This window comes from Anabrus simplex, chromosome 2, assembly GCF_040414725.1.
Source record: "Anabrus simplex isolate iqAnaSimp1 chromosome 2, ASM4041472v1, whole genome shotgun sequence".
In the NCBI taxonomy this organism is placed as follows: Eukaryota; Metazoa; Arthropoda; class Insecta; order Orthoptera; family Tettigoniidae; genus Anabrus; species Anabrus simplex.
The window spans coordinates 527049426-527070998 of NC_090266.1; positions in this window are offsets into that span (position 1 = coordinate 527049426).

The following is a 21573-nucleotide window of genomic DNA, read 5'->3' on the forward strand; positions in this document are numbered from 1 at the left end:
AAATAGTGGAAAATATTAAGTGTGAGCACTACAATTCGCCATTTAAATTCCTTTCTTCATCCATTGTCGATCTCATGGGCTTGGCTTCAGGGCAGGGATTTTTACCCCAAGATCTGACAGCTGGCATGAGGTCTACTCAGCCTACGTGAGCAATTGAAGAGCTGCCTGATGGTGAGACAGGAGCCCCGGAGAAGAAAGTCAACAAGCCTGGAGGATTCACTGCTTTCACCACGCGTCACTTCGTAATCTGCAGGCCTCTGACCTGAACAGCGGTCACTTAGTAGGTCAAGGCCCATCGGGGTTGTAATAACCAATGAAAGAGATAAAATTACCCCTGACGTTTTTTCTATCTGGTATGAACATGTAGTCAATAGCCAGTTTTCCATTAATTATCTAAATAATCGATGGTATTCATTTTAGTTTTATTTCTATCTATCGACTGCTTTACATTTATCAAATTGATCACCCATATAAAATTAATCTGGATGTTTATTACGTGCTTATCAACTAAAATCCAAGTTATCACATCATGTCCATTTTATCATCGTGTGTTGTTATTTTTGAAGTCAATAATATTTTCGTACTTCTATCTGATTGCATTCAGCTACCAGAACAATGACACAACAGAGGATAACGCAAAATTAAGACGATGCTTGTAGGGAACGTGATAGCAGTCAACTCTAGTACCGGAATAAACATAAAAACATGGCGCAACAGCCCCGAAGGGCCTTGACCTGCCAAGCGAACGCTGCTCAGCCCGAAGGCCTGCAGATTATGAGGTGTCGAATGGTCAGCACGACAATTCCTCTCGGCCATTATTCTTCGCTTTCTAGGCTGCCACCTCACCGTCAGATATCTCCTCAATTGTTATCATGTAGGCTGAGTGCATCTCGAACCAGCCCTCAAATCCAGGTAGAATTCCCTGACCTGGCCGGGAATGGAACCCGGGGCCTCCGGGTAAGGGGCAGGCGCCCTACCCCTTAACCGCGGGACCAGCTATCGGAATAAACCACTTGGTAGAATTCCAAATCAATTCCAATCAATTCCAATTCATCACTTGAAAGGCTGAATTTACCATACCTACAAGCTTCGTACTAAACTGGATAATAATATAGACGCTTACCTGGCTGTGAGGGGTGTATTATAAATAATACACCGGACTTTGCCTATAAGCAAATAAGGTGGACGTTTTCCATTCATTAATAAAACTGCCGGAGGGCAGTAGAAAGTGATACACAATTTAGTGAAATCTGTACAACAATCACTTCTCTAAAAATCAATTTTAAGAAAAATCTTTATATGAGTTCCAACCATCTCAAATAGATCTAAGTGAAGGCTTCCAGCACATCGAGACTCAACTTCAAGATCGGCTGACGTACAATTGAACACATAAATGGATAAGCTGGGAATAATGTATGGTGATACTCGTTGTTTAAAGGGGTTCAACATCTAGGTCATCGGGCCTTGAATAAAGTAGCATCAACCGGGAAGAAGAACGGAGTTCTTAAATTCACGACGAAAATGTTTACATAGAATTACTATCGTCTTTTGGTAGAATCAAATTAATATCTCATTACTATTTTAGGAATAAAGAGCCATTCTGTGTTTTCTCCACCGATGCTGAAGCGTGTCACATTGAACAGTGCATTTTTAGTTAAATCAATGTACAGTAAATTTGTACAGTCAGTTAATTTAAAATTTCACTCCTTTTCCCACAGCACGTGCTATTTCAAAATCAGCAAGCCTCGTGTATTATGTCTGAAGTTTTATCAGGTTTTCTAAAAATCATGTGAATGCCACTTAGTTCTCTTGAGCGTAACACCGTACAAATAGCATATAACACACAGTTTTCAATTTTCAGGAATTATAATTATAGTTTATTATCAATTCCCAAATATTCTCCCTTTTTAAAAACTTTTTTTAATATTTCCCAAAATTTTCCAACATGCGCACCAGTCCAGTAGTTCATTTCTCTGTTAACAACTCCGGTAGCATGAGATTTTCTCGTTAATTCCTCCATGTCTGCGCATATGTTAGATGATTTACTTTAGCAGATGACAATGTTAATTCTAATACAAGGGTTTCATTCCTTTCTTACAAAAGGGAATCCGTAACATCAACACGTGTTTAAAGCTACGCGATATTTTCATACCATTCTAGGATGTCGGACTACAGTCGGGGATTTTAACCACCATTAGTTAATTCCAATGGGCCGGGGGCTGGGTGTTTGTGCTGTCCCCAACATCCCTGCAACTCACACACCACACATAACACTATCCTCCACCACAACAACACGCAGTTACCTACACTTGGCAGATGCCGCCCACCCTCATCGGAGGGTCTGCCTTACAAGGGCTGCACTCGGCTAGGAATAGCCACACGAAATTAAAATTACTACTCTGCAAAATCACTTCGTGTGCTTTAATTAAGTTTATAGATACATTTTTAGTATACGAGACAGTCATCGATATTTCTCGGGATTGAGTCAGCGATTACGGCAGGGCCTCTCAAACGCCCAAAATCTCACGCGTGCAAAGCGAGGCGCAAGAGCTCCGTGCACTGTGCATCGGTGTCGCTCGGTGCCGCTCGGTATGGCTCGGATCAACGCTTCGTCTCTGGGCTACTCGGCTATGCTCGGCTCTACTCGGCTATACTCGGCTCAACTCAGCCCGGATTTGGAGCGCTACGGCGCAAGTGGGGGAGAGGGAGACAGGCGGAGCGAGCGAGAGAGGCGTGAGGAAAGAGAGAGTTAGCGCTATTGCTCCAAATCGAGGAGTGGGGGGTCTGCACTCTGGTCAACCAAGCCAAGTCGTCTTTTGCACCGTGCACAGTGCATGCACCACGCGCATGCACCCTGAGAGGCCCTGGATTACGGGCTCAGAAGACCAGATCTTCACGATCCAGGTCAACAGGACGGGACACAGAATCCATGAAGTGATATCGACTTACGTATACCCTGCCCTCTTACATTTGCCTAATTACAATGTTTACACTACTTTTGGAAATGGTGCCGATGTTCGATTATGTGCCCAAGATGTCTCCATTAATTAAATGTTAATAAAGTTAATACAAATCTTTGGGAAGTAAATAACATTCACAGGTATGGGCGAAAGGGATATAAACGTAATCAGGAACGTTCCATGCACCTCCTGCGTGTCGAGTGATTTCTCTCGTTTAAATGAAGTTGCAAAATGTCGAAGGTGACGCGCTGCTGAAAGAAAAAGGCACTTCAATATTCGAGAACGCCGCAGCTACTGCCACCTAGGTAAAATTCGCCGAGAACCTTAATTACTTCCCGTACAAGCGTCATAAAGTGAGTCACATCACCCACTAATCTTATGAAGTTTGGAGTATGGATTAGAAAAAGAGCCAGGAGAGTACTCGAGGCAACAGGAGTGAGAATATGTAGTTACACTTGCGCGTCTCAAACTCGGTGTCTATATTGCTTTCTGTTAAGCGGATTATGAGCCAACACTCCACTCCCGTGATGCGATGGCAGTCAGGCTTCCAGCCAAATGCGACGAGGATAAGCATTACAATTTAAAACAGGAATATGAACAGAACGTTTCTTATTATATAAAATAATCAAAAGGATCGGATTCAAGAAAGTAAATAATTTGTCCGTAATTCTCATACCTAGGTACATATCCCAAGACTCTTCTAAACTCCTCTCTTGCCTAGTAAGTCGACAAGTGCAATCAAAGCGTGTATTCATTAGGAAATATGTCCTTAACCTTACATTTCTTGAAAACGTAAACCGCTGTATTAAGTCTATGAATATGTTATAAGAAATGCTCTTGTGAAAGCAGAGAAAAAAATGAAAGCGTCATTGTAGGGAGGTTGCCAAAGAGATATGCTTGGGTCACCCAAAAGAACGTCAGTTCGAGTCCCGATTAGGAAGTCTATATATATGGAAACGAGTCTTCCACGTTGGCGGAGATACTATGACCTACAGTTAAAGGAAAGGGTTAGGAGTGGAAATGAAGCGGCCTTGGCCCCAATTAAGGCACAATACGGAAAATCATCTTCAGGGCTGCCAACAGTGGGGTTCGAACCCACTATCTCTCGGATGCAAGCTAACAGTTACGTGCCTCTAACCGCACGGCCAACTCTCCCGGCAACCTAGAGTTCGTTCATTCTAAAGCAGAATTGAGAACCATGTTGTTTTCAGGGGACGAAAGTAGCTGAACATAGAACTGACCATTGTCTTCCTCCTGTTGATACAAGTAGTGGAAACCATTATACTTCGCTCCACTTAGGACCTCCATGATGTACTGAAGATGGCTTCACTTTGATTTTTGTATCACTGAAAATCGAAATATATTTCGATCTAAATTTAGATATTTTACACATGTGTCTCGGACCATACTAATATGATAAAACTTTTACATTTTGTATCACTGAAGACCAATATCAATTCGCCCAATGAAATTCTCACGAAAAGAAAACAGTTTGAAACACTTCAGGAGAAATTTAAGCCTTCTCGCTGAGCTCTGAGATAAAGGAATGTACAATATTCGAGGACGTTTAGGGGATGAGATGGCCCGAGCAGCTCGTCACTGCCTTTACACCAAAGGTGACCGCGGCTCAAATTCAGTCAATGCAAGTGAGATTTTCGAAGTGAAATATCACGTTCCTGTGGTTTGTATTCCACGTAAAATTGGAGATCCCGGGGCATGATCACAGGGATCCCCGTGTATAATATAGTTCTTATCGGTATTCGTAAACATTACAAGTTCACCGAATAAAAAAATAGTTACCCTGGAGAAATCGCCCTAATACCGTGTAACACCGCCTCCAGCTTTGATAACCGCCTCGATTCGGTGAGGAAGGGAGCCCACAAGTTTCCACCTGTATGCAATGTTCAGTTGTAGAGACTCGCTGATGATCAGTGTCACTGAACTGCGGGCACGCCCATTTCTGCGTTTCGTCCGTTGTTCCAAATAGCCCAACACATTTTCAATGGAATTAAGAATAGGGGATTTAGCGGGCCAGTAGAAGTGTGACAGGGTGTTGGTGTGTTCATCAAACCAGTCAAGTATGCCCTGTGAACATTGCTGCTGTCATCTCGGAAGATGGGAGTATCCACAGCATACTCATCATGCAGATATTGAATGAAGGACAGAATTTGATCAGCGAGAATGTTGAAATAAACATCCTTGTTAATGTTCTTGGTGACCTGAATGAGTACGAATAGTGCGAAAAACACCCACAAAGCATCACACAACTACCTCCGGCCATAACTACACCCTCCACACACTCCGGATTAAACACATCATTGGGCCGTCAGTACACTCGAAGCCCCGTGTCACTTGAAAACAGACAAAATTGTGACTCGTCGGAATACACTATACGCCTCCAGCCAGTGACTGTCCACATACGGTATTGTTAGGCCCATCGAATACGTTGAACTTTACGTGCCGCTGTGAGCAATGGACTCTTACGACGTAAGGAACTCCAAATGTTAATTGCATGCAGTTCACTTCGCAATGTTCGCTCGGAAAATGGTTGGGTTGGACCTTCATTCTCAGACAGCAGCATTTCCTGTCTGAACTGAAACCGATTTTCATTGAAAAGGCGTGACACTCGTTCCCGGTACTTATCAGTTAGGATCTTTTTACAACTGCAGTTCTTAGACCATGTTCCACCATTCTCGACAGACATGGTAGACAGTCGGCGCTGATACACCAACACATCGGGCAATTTCATTCATTGTGTGGTTATGGGCACGTCTAAACACGAGAGCTCCCTTTGCCAGTCCATCACGACATTGCTTCGATTCATCTTGATGCCCTGTTTTCATACAACCAACTGACACACACACACACACACACACACACACACACACACACACACCACTTATATGGCATGGTCATATGCTAGCGGTGAAGGGTACCATGACCGCCTGGTACCTGTGCAACACCATACACATCGCTCCGAACCGACCAGTGTGAGAGGGTGTCTAATTTTATTCGAGTATGATTATTTACAACTTGTTTGTTCTTCTCTGTACTGGAAGTAATTATTATATCGAGTGAGCTGGCTGCGTGGTATGCGCCGTGTAGCTGTTAGCTTCATTTGGACCTCCACCATCGGCAATGCCTGAGGATTGTTTTCTGCCAATTTTCACACTGGACAAATGTTCGGTGTATACCTTCATTAAAGCTACGGTCGCTTCATTTTAAGTCCTAACCATTCACTAGCAAAAGTAGTTTTTCTAAGTAATAAATACATTCCGTAATTATGACTCTGCCTCTTCTAAGTTCTTGAATATTTCTTGTTTGTTATTTATGGAAATGCGTTATTATTATTATTATTATTATTATTATTATTATTATTATCATTATTATTATTGATACAGGGATTTATCTTGGAACGCAGAAGTAAGGAATCGCGTCGAATGAATAGCTGGACAGGGGATCTCAAACCCCATGGCACTACAGCCCTTGATGGACCTTGGCCTACCAAGCGACCGCTGCTCAGCCCGAAGGCCTGCAGATTACGAGGCGTCATGTGGTCAACACGACGAATCCTCTCGGCCGTTATTCTTGGCTTTCGAGACCGGGCCCGCTATCTCACCGTCAGATAGCTCCTCAATTCTAATCACGTAGGCTGAGTGGACCTCGAACCCGCCCTCAGGTCCAGGTAAAAATTCCTGACCTGGCCGGGAATCGAACTCGGGGCCTCCGAGTAAGAGGCAGGGAGGCTACACCTACACCACGGGATAGGCAGACAGGGGATCACCCAAAGCAAAAATTTACTCTAATTAAAATTGGACATTTTATTTATATCCTCTCTTAAAACCCAAATCGTGAAATCTGATGATTTAACAAGAAGTAGTTGAAAATTTACTTGAGAATTTTCACATTAAACAACGAGCTCGTCAGCTCCAACAATAAATTGGACTTATAAGTCCTTAATGAGGTACGGGATTATTTCGGAGAAACTCCCAGTGATTAACCTACATATGAAAGAGCAGAATTTATTGCTCCCGACAGGTACATCATTATGAAAGAGCCTAATTGCTCCAAACAGGTACACATTATAGAGTATGAGCTCCAAAAATATAGAGGCTAGCCGCCATAAAGCGATATATCGCTTGTTAAATTCGCAATAACGCTATTACTGGGCGAGTTGGCCGTGCGGTTAGGGGCGCGCAGCTGTTAAACTGAATGCAAAGTTAGTCCCGCACACCCTAACAGATGGCCAGAAAGAGGAAAGAACATGGTTAAAATTCCCGACCCTGCCGGGAATCGAACCCGGGACTCCTGTGGCCAAAGGCCAGCACGCTAACCACTTAGCCATGGAGCCGGAATTTTTAGTAGTAGTAGAAGTAGTATAACCTTTCAAGGTCCGGGTTAGCTACTACACATTTCATGTACTCCTTTGACTTGTATTTCGGACAAAGGAATTTTCAGGCGTTTCCTACTATGTCAGAAAAGTTCCAGGACTGAGGTCGTAAAAAATAGAAAAGTTGCAATTACCAAGTAATGATCTTAGGTCCAGTCGAAGTAGTCCCCTTAGCCATCTACAACATAATTGCCAGCGTTTCTGGAGGTCCTGGAAACAAGCAGGGAAATTGCCAACTGCGATGCTTGTAAGCTCATGTGTCACAGTTCGTTGAATGTCTGCGATGTCTTAATGAAGCTTTCCTTCCAGTCCCAATTTCACTCGCGGAAACAAGAAAAATTCGCATGGCGAGAGGTCGGGCGAATATAGTGGACGTGGGACAACAGTGACGGAATGTCTGGCCAGATACTCGGTAAGAGATAAAGCAGTGTGAGGTCTTGCATTGCCATGCAGTAAGAACCAGTCCAGCGACTGCTACAAATCAGGGCAATGACGTCGAATTGCTTGTCGCAAACGGTTCAAGACTTCGACGTAAAGAGTTTGGTTCACTGTTTTACCTGGTGGAACGTACTCATGGTGAGCTAACCTTTACTGTCAAAGAATGCGATCAACATTTTCTTTGCTCTCGAAGGTTGACGTTTGGCTTTTTTCGAAGCTGGTGATCCAGGATTCCGCCATTCTTCACTTTGACGCTTCGTGTGGAGGTCATACTGGTAACATGAACTTTCATCCCCAGCAATAGTCTTTGTTGGAAATGTGGGCTCATGCTGGCTCTATCCAGTATTTCGCAGAAATTATTCGTCTTTCCTCTTTCTGGCCGTCTGTTAGGGTGTGCGGGACTAACTTTGCATTCAGTTTCCGTTTCCCTAAATCGTCGCATCAAATCTTATAACACACGTCATGATTCAAATTAAGCTCTTCTGATGTTACACGACCGTCTTCTTGCAATAACTGTCTTATACGTTCTACATTTGCTTCGGAACGTGCTGTAGACAGGCGGCCAGTTCTGGGATCGTCTTGCACTGAATTTTTGCCTTTCCTAAAAAAAATTTAATTTCCTAAACCTTTTGTCCTCCTCTGCGAACCATGTGACCTTGGCACGGTGGGGAGGCTTGCGTGTCCCTATGAAGCAGATCGCCGAGCCGCAGGTGCAACCATATCGGATGGGTATCTGTTGAGAGACCAGACTAACGAATGGTTCATCGAAAGGGGGGTAGCAGCCTTTCGGTAGTTGCAAGGGCGGCAGCCTAGATGATTGACTGATACGGCCTTGTAATAATACTCAACATGGCTTAGCTGTGTTGATACTGCTACACGGCTGAAAGCAACGGGAAACTACAGCCGTAACTACCTCCCGAGGACATGCAGCTCTCTCTGTATGAATGATGTACTGATGATGGCTTCCTCCCGGGTAAAATATTCCGGAGGTAAACTAGTCCCCCGTTCGGATCTCCGGGTGGGGACTACACGAGAGGGGGCGATCATCAGGAAGATGGATACTGACATTCTGCGAGTCGGAGCGTGGAATGTTAGAAGTTTGAATCGTTGTGGTAGGTTAGAGAATCTGAAAAGGGAGATGGATATGCTAAAGTTAGATGTAGTTGGTATAAGTGAAGTACGTTGGCAGGAAGAACAGGATTTTTGGTCAGGCGACTACAGAATTATCAACACGAAATCAAACAGGGGAAATGCAGGAGTTGGTTTAATAATGAATAAGAAAATAGGGCAGCGGATAAGCTACTACGACCAGCATAGTGAAAGAATTATTGTCATCAAGATAGACACCAAACCAATGCCGACCACAATAGTGCAGGTCTATATGCCTACTAGTTCAGCGGATGTTGAAGAAATTGAAAGAATATATGAGGAGATAGAAGATTTAATACAATATGTAAAAGGTGATGAGAATCTAATTGTGATGGGAGACTGGAATGCCGTGGTAGGCCAAGGAAGAGAAGGTCGTACAGTAGGAGAATTTGGATTGGGACAAAGGAACGAAAGAGGAAGTCGGCTGGTTGAATTCTGCACTGATCATAATTTAGTCCTTGCCAATACTTGGTTCAAACACCACAAACGACGGCTGTATACGTGAACGAGACCTGGAGACACTGGAAGGTATCAAATAGGCTTCATTATGATTAGGCAGAGATTCAGAAACCAGGTGTTGGATTGCAAAACTTTCCGAGGAGCAGACGGGGACTCTGACCACAACTTGTTGGTCATGAAATGCCATCTGAAGTTGAAGAAATTGAAGAAAGGAAAGAATGCAAAAAGATGGGATCTAGACAAGTTGAAAGAAAAGAGTGTGAGGGATTGTTTCAAGGAACATGTTGCACAAGGACTAAATAAAAAGGCTGAAGGAAACACTATAGAGGAAGAGTGGAGAGTCATGAAAAATGAAGTCAGTAGGGCTGCTGAAGAAATGTTAGGAAGGAAGAAAAGATCAACTAAGAATCAGTGGATAACTCAGGAGATACTAGACCTGATTGATGAACGACGAAAATACAAGAACGCTAGAAATGAATAGGGCAGAAAAGAATACAGGCGATTAAAGAATCAAGTGGATAGAAAGTGCAAGGTAGCTAAGGAAGAATGGCTGAAGGAAAAGTGCAAGGATGTCGAAGGCTGTATGGTCCTAGGAAAGGTAGATGCTGCATACAAGAAAATCAAGGAAACCTTTGGAGAAAGGAAATCTAGGTGCATGAATATTAAGAGCTCAGATGGAAAGCCACTTCTAGGGAAAGAATACTAAGCAGAAAGATGGCAGGAGCATATCCAACAGTTGTATCAAGGTAAAGATGTAGATAATTTGGTTCTGGAACATGAAGAGGCTGTTGATGCTGATGAAATGGGAGACCCAATTTTGAGGTCAGAGTTTGACAGAGCTGTGAGTGACCTAAATAGGAACAAGGCACCTGGAATTGATGATATTCCCTCTGAATTACTGACTGCCTTAGGAGAAACCAGCATGGCAAGGTTATTTCATTTAGTGTGCAAGATGTACGAGACAGGAGAAGTCCCATCCGATTTTCGGCAGAATGTTGTTATACCTATTCCCAAGAAAGCCGGTGCTGACAGGTGTGAAAACTACCGCACCATTAGTTTAGTATCTCATGCCTGCAAAATTTTAACACGTATTATTTACAGAAGAATGGAAAAACAAGTTGAAGCTGAGTTGGGAGAAGATCAATTTGGCTTCAGAAGAAATGTAGGAATACGTGAAGCAATCCTGACTTTACGTCTGATCTTAGAGGATCGAATCAAGAAGGACAAACCCACGTACATGGCATTCGTAGATCTAGAAAAGGCATTCGATAATGTTGATTGAACCAAGCTATTTATGATTCTGAAGAAGATAGGGATCAGATACCGAGAACGAAGAATTATCTACAATCTGTATAAAAATCAGTCTGCAGTGATAAGAATCGAGGGCTTTGAAAAAGAAGCAGCAATCCAGAGAGGAGTGAGGCAGGGCTGCAGTTTGTCCCCTCTCCTTTTCAATGTTTACATAGAACAGGCAGTAAAGGAAATGAAAGAGAAATTTGGAAAGGGAATCACAGTCCAAGGAGAGGAAATCAAAACCTTGAGATTTGCCGATGATATTGTTATTTTATCTGAGACTGCAGAAGATCTCGAGAAGTTTCTGAATGGTATGGATGAAGTCTTGGGGAAGGAGTACAAGATGAAAATAAATAAGTCCAAAACAAAAGTAATGGAGTGCAGTCGAACGAAGGCAGGTGATGCAGGAAATATTAGATTAGGAAATGAAGTCTTGAAGGAAGTAGATGAATATTGTTACTTGGGTAGTAAAATAACTAACGATGGCAGAAGTAAGGAGGACATAAAATGCAGACTAGCACAAGCAAGGAAGAGCTTTCTTAAGAAAAGAAATTTGCTCACTTCAAACATTGATATCGGAATTAGAAAGATGTTTTTGAAGACTTTCGTGTGGAGCGTGGCATTGTATGGAAGTGAAACATGGATGATAACTAGCTCAGAAAGAAAGAGAATAGAAGCTTTTGAAATGTGGTGTTACAGAAGAATGCTGAAGGTGAGATGGATAGATCGAATCACGAATGAAGAGATACTGAATCGAATTGGTGAGAGGAGATCGATTTGGCTAAATTTGACGAGAAGAAGTGATAGAATGATAGGACACATCTTAAGACACCCAGGACTTGTTCAGTTGGTTTTTGAAGGAAGTGTAGGTGGTAAGAACGGTAGACCAAGGTATGAATATGACAAGCAGATTAGAGCAGATGTAGGATGCAATAGTTACGTAGAAATGAAAAGGTTAGCACAGGATAGGGTGGCATGGAGAGCTGCATCAAACCAGTCTATGGACTGATGACTCAAACAACAACAAAACCTTTTGTGCCACTCGAACATACGACTCCTTGACAGTGCATCGCCTCCATATGCATGTGTAATCATTGTTCACGCTTCACTAGGGGTTTTCACAATCTTAATGCAAAAAATTTAATGTTCACCCTCTGTTCACAATCAGCGTCCATTGTGTCACCGTCTCTAAACCAAACAGATTGTTGCTAAGCAAAACCCTGCCACCTAGTGCCTGTGCGTGGAAACATGGCCAAGGCCATCCCATAACGTACACATACCAGGTAGCATAAAACCAACATTTGTTCCTTCTTTCGCACTGCAACCTCAGAAATAAAACACTTGTCCATGAATTTTCTGACAATGGGTATATTATAATTTTACATCCATTGTTTGGAGAGATGCATGAAAGCTCATGAGGTCTTCGACCGAATAGAGTGTGTCCAGATCAAAATTCCAGATTGCATTCGAAAACTGAATGATATTACGAAAGGAAGGAACAGTTAAATTTCTATTTGTGTATCTAGGTAAACTGAATCTAAGGTGTAATTCAGTCTTCAGATATTGGTCCAGCGATGTTGTGATATTAATGCTTTTTCCAGTTCCATAGTTCATTATAAAGCGTTTGGAAATGTTCGGTATGGCTACTATTGAACATTCTTCAGCAAAATTGCCTCGATGAACTTGACGTCTGTATCACAGCGTGGACCCGGAAAGCAACTGTGTGAGCGGATGGACAGTTATTGGAAGAAGTCCTGATAATGTAAGGAGTTCGCCAGAGTGGTGTTCTTTCACCTGCAGTCTTGCATATTTACTCCTAAAATATATTTCGATGAGCTATTGATGAAAGACTCAAGGAGTGATGATAAGTGAGATTATTAAGGTCATCAGATACCCTATAGACGCTGCCCATCTGGCAAAGACTTTGGCAGATTTATAGGAACTGCACACTGTTGTTACTGAAAAAGTTAAGCCATTCGATTGAACCTAAATGTAGGGATGAATTCCATGGTTATCCGTAGCAATCAAGACAGAACAAAAGGAACTCTTCGAATCTGTAATGAGAGAATTAAGCAAATAGCATCCTAGAAATATATGGAATGCTAAATTGATGAAAACTGAAACCTCTCTCGCGAAATGTACTTGTGTATTATATAACTATTTTTAATACTGGTTTTACGACGCATCAACGCAAACAGGTCTCATGGAGACCATGGGATAGGACAATTCTGGGACTGGGAAGGAAGCGACCGTGTCCTTAGTTAAGGTAAAACCCCATCCTTCGGCCGGTGTGAAAATTGGAAACCTTAGAAAAGCACATCCAGGAATCACGACAGTGGGGTTCGAATGCACAATATCACGAATTAAAGCTAACAGCTGCACAATGCGAACCACCTATCCAACTCGCTAGGTATTATATGTTTAATATATGCTATATGGGGTTTAGACATGGCCACTAACTGACATATGACTGCAGACAGTGAATACCATCTGTTGCAAGTGATCTTCTATGGAAAGACAAATGGAAATCTTTGTCCAAGTCGTCCAGAAACATCATGGCTGAGGACCTTATGCTAGTGGTTTGGACTGAGCATATTTCTGCCATTTAGCAATGCTATGGGCAAAGGAAATATCATGTTACTGATAGTTAACGTTCTGCGAGGACTAGACACCCACAGACCAAGCACCTGGAGGAGTATGAGTACCACGATGGCCGAAATTAACGTGGTGTATTTCTCTTCGACTCACTGAGTCGCCAGCTTAACGACCTTCCATTGAGACGGAACCAAATTTGAATATCACGTAGGCTGAGGAGTTTTACCCTGTTTGCTTCTTCCGGTGGCTGGATGTTTCTGTCCACCTTAATACAAAACACACACAACGAGCGAGTTAGCCGAGGGGTTAAGGTCGAGAAGCTGTGAGCTTGCACTCGACAGATCATGGTTTGGAATCACAACGTTGGCAAACCTGAAGATGGTGTTATGTGGTTTCCGATTTTTATACTAGGAATATTCTGCAACTATACCTTAATTAACTCCACGGCCGCTTCCATCCCAATCCTCGCTCTTTCCCATTCTTGCGTTGCCGAAAACCTTCTATTTGTTAGTGCGACGGTAAACAAAATAGCAACAACAAATCCATACCCCAAAACCAGCCACTAGAGAAAAATGAAATAGTGAGCACATCACTTCACGTAGGGGTGGTGTCAGAAAGGGCAATCGCTCGTAAAATTAGACCAAATCTAAGCCCTTATTTCTTATCAAAACAACAATCATCATAACCACAATGTTTGATTATGATTATTGTTGGTAAACAAAGACACATATGTCGACAATTAGGCTGCAGTGAGTGTTGTGATCTTGGTTACCCATACTGTAGTAAAAGAAGACGAAAAAAGCTGTAATTTTCTACAGCTCTTCATGGTTTGCGTGGACTATGAACTGAAGACACATTTTGATCAGGAAAGATGTTCGATTAAGTGAAAGTATTGTAAATAGATTGGCTGATGATTATGGCCAGCTTGATTAGAGCACTTATCGTCTAATATAGCGCAAATTAAAAGAAATACGATAATTTATATTCGTTGTTTACGATGAAGACAGTAGGAAAGCCAGCTAGGAAAACTGAATGGCATCCAGGCGGAAAATTCAAAAGTGAAACACATTGATTATTCAAAGTACTCACCATATACAATGTTTCTCCGGAGATAGAATAATAGTGCAAGAAATGAAATCAGCAGATAGCAAACATAATGCAGTGTATATATAATCTATGTATTCAATCAAGTTGCTACGGAGGAAAAAATGAATTGGCGTATGGCTTTTATTGTCGGGAGTGTCCGAGGACATGTTCGTCTCGCAGGTGCAGGTCTTTTGATTTGACTCCCGTAGGCGACCTGCGTGTCGTGATGAAGTTGAAATGATGATGAAGGCAACACATACACGCAGCCCTAATGTCAGCGAAATTAACCAATGATAGTTAAAGTTTCCGACCCCATCGGGAATGGAACCCGGGCCCCCTGTGGCCAATGGCCAGCACGCTAACAATTTAGCCATGGAATCAGACGCTACGGAGGAGTGAGAACCGGATGGCTTTATATAATTTGCCCATAAACAGGAGTCAAAACATTCCAACGAGAATGCTCGCAGGTGCAAAGGGGTTGGATCAATAGGTGCTAGGTATGCTGCATTTATGAATTACCTCGGAGGTAGGTTCATTTCAGGTTCATAGCCTATAGGAAGTAGGGAGCTAATTGTCTCGGCCGTAGGAGACAATAGAAGTAGAGGGAGATCTGAAGAAATAGGCTGTACTCTATATTTAACGAATTACAGATAAGAGAAGGGGGAAGTGGTGAAGTTCGGGTCGTTCACAGAGGCTTCAACCTGAGCAATGTGAAACGTTAGTTTATTAACAAAACTCGTGTTCCAGTATGCATTAATATGACAATAAACGTAAAGCGCAATGACTTCTTGGAACCTAGACAGTGGCGACCTACACTTCTAGACAGTTAGTGCCCATACAGCTAAGTCAGGTAGCCTGACTCGCTGTTCACTTCGGATTCTCTTCCTTCAGTTCGAGTGCTGATCGCGTCCAATGTTGCTTAACATTAATAATCTCACTAAATCAGGTGTTTACCGAGCTCGATAGCTGCAGTCGCTTAAGTGCGGTCAGTATCCAGTAATCGGGAGATCGTGGGTTCGAGCCCCACTGTCGGCAGCCCTGAGGGTGGTTTTCCGTGGTTTCCCATTTTCACACCAGGCAAATGCCGGGGCTGTACCTTAATTAAGGCCACGGCCGCTTCCTTCCACTTCCTAGGCCTTTCCCATCCCATCGTCGCCATAAGACATATCTGTGTCGGTGCGACGTAAAACAAATAGCAAAAAAAAAATCAGGTGTTTGAACATAACGTCATCTATCAATTTTATTTTACATTACAGAAAATATAAGACAATATTTTTTGTTACGCGACCCTACCACGCGGCCAACTCGCTCAGTATTAGACTACAGTACATAAATAAAACTAAACCAAACTGTATCTTACATAACTCGGTACGAATTATATAGTGAATTACGGAGATCACACAAGGCAAATGTCGACCTGAAGGTTATGGCCGTTACCTTCTCAGGTCATGAATCATTCCTATAGCAGTGCCGCTCTAATTGTGTGTTAGTGCTAAGACATGTAGCAAAAGAAACGAACTACTGTATACCGGAACAAAAGCTGAACCGCATTATCACGTTGTTTATTATTTTTTTCCGAAAAGTCAAATGGGACTCATGTGAGCCATCTCATGCCTGCAGATTTCAGAGGCCCTCCACCTTACACTCTCACACCCGCCCTTTAGATTATGTCTTAAATGAAAGTCCATGGAGATACTTTTAGCAGGTTTCTGAAATACGTCTTAAGAACAATCTTGTATACATAATGTATAATTAACAGTAGAAAAGTTACTTTTCGCATCAGTTCGATTACTTGCATCCCATGTAATAGTTACCACTTTGCCGACATAGAATAGGATAGTACATATTTATTTTATTTGGAAGGATTGAGGCCGTTAGGCCTCTCTGTTTTACCTAGCCAGAAAATGCAATATTTACATGTGCAGAATTAAAATAGACCTCAAATGAAACATCTTACAACTACTATACAAAACATTTTTATAATAAAAAGTGATGAAGAATAACAAATTACGATGATGACTTACTATAGCATTCACAACATGTTAACATACCTAAATTCTATTACCCTTAATAGAAGCATTTTGTTTATATTCAGTGCATAGCTTGAAGGAAGGCTAATCAACAACATTGTCGTACGGGACTTCACCTATTGCCTAGTAGATATTGGTGAAAACGTTGCCTGACACTACCAGGTAAGGCTTTCTGACTGAGGCAGATAGTGTAGTGCTGAAGAAATAACAAGTGAGTGTGGTGCGATGAGGTGGTATCGGTAACAGTGTATACGTTTCAGTAGTAGTTAAGTTGTACGTAGCGTCATAGTGGGCCTAGGCGAAATGAGATAATACCAGAGTGCAAATGAGGCGTTCGTTTAATACACGAGAAAATACTTTGAGGAATCTCCTAAGTGAGTTGAGTGTCTCAAATACTTTTCTGGAAAAGCTGATAAACCGCTGATTCCATGAAGGATGCTCGTCTATGATAACACTGAGATCTTTGACTGATCCGCTGAAATCAATTCGTGAATTTTGTAGGTACATTTTTGATTAAGTGAATCTGCTTACTGTTTTTGAACGAAGTCGTGGGTGAGAAAATATTATAGATTGGTGTTTTAGATTATTTAGTCCAAGGCCATGCCTGTCAGCACAGTTATAAATTTCTTGTCTCTATTGAAATTTTGAATTTAGTCGTTGTGATTCACAGTGCAAGTATAATTGTATATTGTCAACGTACATGTGATGTCTGCATTTGTTAACCGACGGAAAATAGACGTGGTCCTAGGACCAATGTGGGCCACTAACTTCTACAAATTGCCGGGATGAATGTTCATTACTGCTATTATTTCTTACACACTGCTGACGACCCCAGAGGATGAGGTCATCCACTGGAGACTCTTTCTTGATAAATGGACCTTTAGTTTGGAAAGTAGTAGCCTATGCCTATTTCAACTGAGTCAAGAAGTCAAGAAGAGCTAGGATTGTAACTATTATTTTGTCCATCGCATTTCGTAATTCGGTATTAGTACTATGGTTGCGTCGAAACCAGATCGATGCTCTTCAGGAATATCGTAGGTTTGAAAGTATTTGGAAATATGTTGGTATACGATGCATTCTAGCGCTTTCGAAAATACCAATGATATACTCATTAGTCCGTTGTCAGTTACGTCTTCAGGGAGTGATTTTTATGGAGTGCGACGACAACGGCAGCTTTCTATAAGGAGGGATACGTGGCAGTCATTAATGGAGGATTGAATGTGCGAGTTATAGTAGGTATGATTATGTCAATTATTCCATTAATAAGTTCCATTTCTATACTTTTTATTCGTTTGGAATTTGATTTTACGCTAAACATGGCACATTTCTCTTGCCAGGGAGTCACTTGACAAAAGTAGAGTTTTTCTCTGTCCGGTGCAGGGGAGTTGTAATTGCGGTATAATGTCCCATGTTTCTTCTCTCTATCAGCTGTATGTCAAGGAGTGGTGGAAGATATATTGAGTAAACCTGGGGATACGCTAACAGGATAATAGTCTCTTCTTCATCTACTCCAATTTTATTAGATGTTCCCACGCCATAGCAAGTCTATTTTCTGTTAGGTATGTGCATGTCTGGCTGTAGCGTTACGTACCGCTTGCGATGTCTTATTACGAAGATCCTCGCATGCAAGTACAACAACCAAGCCTCCCTGGTATTTGTCAATATTTACATCAGGAATAAATGGGATGATTTCTTTATTTTCTCGGCTCTCTGAACTCTCCGACCATTTTGAACCCTCCTTACCAGCCACTTTCAGTTTTGCTCTTACAGTCCTTCAAGATGTATTGGCGTTACCGTCGGCTACCTGTCCTTTTCCCTTCTTATTTAGTGCCAACCTGTGGCCCGATGCCACTTGTATGCTCACCACTGCTCCCTAAAGGTGGCTTGCCAGCCAATACGTCTCCAGAGACGATTCTATGGATCATTCTCTCTAAACTAAATCAGCAACAACATTCTGACGTTACAGAAAATATTCTTGTTCTCTTTGTATGTAACAAGTGTCCGATATAAGCACTTAAACTCATAGACCTGAGTTCTCCTTACAGATTTGACGATACTGGTAGAGTTCAATGAGATAAAGGTTAGCATCATTAGTTTCTAGTTATAGTTGTTCTCATCACTGTATTATGTTGTTCCTGCTTGTTTATATTATCTTCCTCATAGTCTATGTGTTGTTCAGTTAGTGCTAAAAGATATTATATTGATCATTTACTGTTTAATTACTTATTCCTCGTTTCATTTCCATTATGTAAACCGTAAATACAGGTTCAGGCTGATATTGTTTGTAGGACTTTTTTACTTCATTGAGGTCTAGGAACATCTTAGTCCTAAGACTCATGAACGTTTTTCGCAAACTTCCCGATAAAATATATAATTATGTTGCCTATAGCAATTCCTGTGTTATCTGGTCAACAATAACAGTATTAGAAAAGACGTTTCACGAGTTTAATGATGGCAATACGCTAATCTGAGACCTGAGACCATATTAAAACAGTAATTGAAAGTCACTACGATGAAATTACTGAACATTGGCTATCCCTAACATGATTTTACATAGTATCCTTTTCCATCCGCAGTCAAATACTCTGACGGACACTTCATGTAAGCACGGCTATACCATTTCCAATTTAAACCATCACACAAATTACAAAATATCTTGTGACAAGAGCCACAACATTCTAAGTCCCATCAAAAATATTATGGTGACTTTCATCAATCAGAGTAAGGAGTTGCCTTCACAAATAGAGTAAACTTCATAAGATGTGTTGGTAAATTATCTATTTACTATTTTATAAATGAAATTGATTTCATTGAGGATGGATTTCAAGGCCATGAGGAGTGAGGTGGTCTCCCGTTGCCATCTTCACCGTATCGGAAGGTCGTGTTACATGATCACTGAAACGCACGTCCTAACGGATCCCGTGTATCAGCGAGACTTTCACACTATTCTTAACAGGGACCGGCTACCGAAGGAACAATATTATTACATCACTCGTATGTTTGGTTCTCTTACATTGCCCAAGTCGTGAAGAAGAATGAGACAGATAATTGACATAAAAGAACTTGATCCATCGCCCATGGTTAGGCATAGCGCACTCTGGAAAGTGGTTCATCTAAAGTGAATCTTGGCATAATGGCATCATATGGGTTTGGCTGCCAAACTGAAAGTCATTTGAGTTGACGTCAGTTGGATTACTTACACGTCAGTTTTGATGGTGTACTCTGTTCTTTGTTTCAACCACTTCAGTTAACTAGTCAGCGATCCAAGCAGCAATACCAAGAACGTAAGTAAAAAATTAGACCAAGGGTTTTGACAAATTGACACGTTTGTTTTCTGCTGTGTTTTGAAGCAAATAGTAAGCTCCTAGTTTCTTATCCCTATCGATAACAGCCACGGGACCTCCAGCTTTTCGTTAAATCCCAGTTATGTGGACGTGACTTACCATTTCACAAATACATGTACATTGGCCGGGGTTCAAAACATAGACAGCTTGGTGAGATGCCAATGACAGTGCCACTCGACTATCACGTCACCTCTTACCTGTTACGTGCCGCAGTAACTCTTACATGTTTACTACAACGACGGAATAGGAAAGGGTAAACACTAGTAGCCGTAGCCTTAATCAAGATACCACCTTGGCATTTATCTGGTGTGAATAATGGAAACCGCGGAGAATCATCTCCAGGACTCCTGACAGTTCTATTACCCTACCATCCTCTGAGTGCAAGGTGACAGTTATATAACCCATAACGGATTGACAACTCGCTTGGTGAAGAAGAACCAAATGTCCTTCAGAGGGTTTTTGTGCGATCGAACATGAACAGCATGGTGTGCTACGGATTCTCCCATCTTTAGAAATTTACCGATCTAGACCGACGACGAACTCTTGATTAGCTCGCTTCTTTGATCAGTTCCGACCTGAGCGTTTATGAGGATGGAGCACACTCTATGATCAATTCTAATGCTGAAGGCGGCACACGCACACAGCCGCGCGCCATCGGAATTAATGAAGGTAAAAATCCCCTATTGGGTCGGGAATCGAACCTGGGACCCCTTAGATGAAAGGCTGGCACGCTAACCATTTAGCCACGGAGCCGGACAGTTTTGAAGTGAAGAAGAATAAATGGTAATATGACTTTGAAAGAAAGAAGTGTCATTGACTATACTGGCTTTGAAATGAATGGACGAGATTTATATCCCAGGATAAGTTGATGCTGAATGTCGTCCTCCCTTATTGGATCACTCTTGTCTCTCCGTGGCGTGACCTAGAATCTAAAGACGTACTGCAGATATGGTCGTATTCTGAGCGCTTAGATCAATACGGTTTTAAAGCAGTTTATAAGACTTTGAATTCGGAATGAGTGAAGCAAATTGAAGGAGCACATGAACATTTGCCAGTATTTCACATATTCGATCTCAGCCTCCAAGCAGAGTTTTATGTGGGGCAGTAAATTTCCCAGATTGTGAGTTTAGTGTCGGAAGGGATATTAATTTCGTCCCAGTGGAGCTGTTCGTTAGCAAGCGGCTGCGAGGCAGTATCAGGTTAACCCCTCCATTTAACTATGTTGTCACTTAGTATCGGAAAAAGGAACGGGATCCTTGAGAGGCCCTTCCTCCACATTACTTTTATGATCTCCTTCATCATGAATTTTAGTACTTTATCGCGAAATCTGACGCTTACGTTTGCCATGAATAAAAATGGTTCCACAGAAATCATTGTAATAACTTCCATTGTTTTCCTTAAAAATAACAGTCCAACAAAGATAATTTGTGACGGTGGACACGTGCGGAAATGTTTAGCACAATGCAATATTGTCAGAACGGTCACCATTTGAAGGAATGTTATTCGTAGTTCGTGACTGAGTGCTTTCTGAACGTACAAAGTCCTTGGTGACCGACTGTGTAATGTACTTACTTGCAAGCTCATTAACCTATCCAATAATGCCGGATCGAATTCCAGCACAGTCAGTTGACATTTAAGAGTGGTTAAATGCGAGAAAATGTGCCGTAGATTTATTGATATGAGTGAACTAGGAAACCGAAGATCGTAGTTCAATTACCGGCTACGATAACGTTTGGAGGGTATCCAGAGTACGGTATCTTTCGAGAACGTTTATTTATTTATTCGGAGCATACGTCTCAATGCTGCGTTGTGAAATCTAAATACAATTG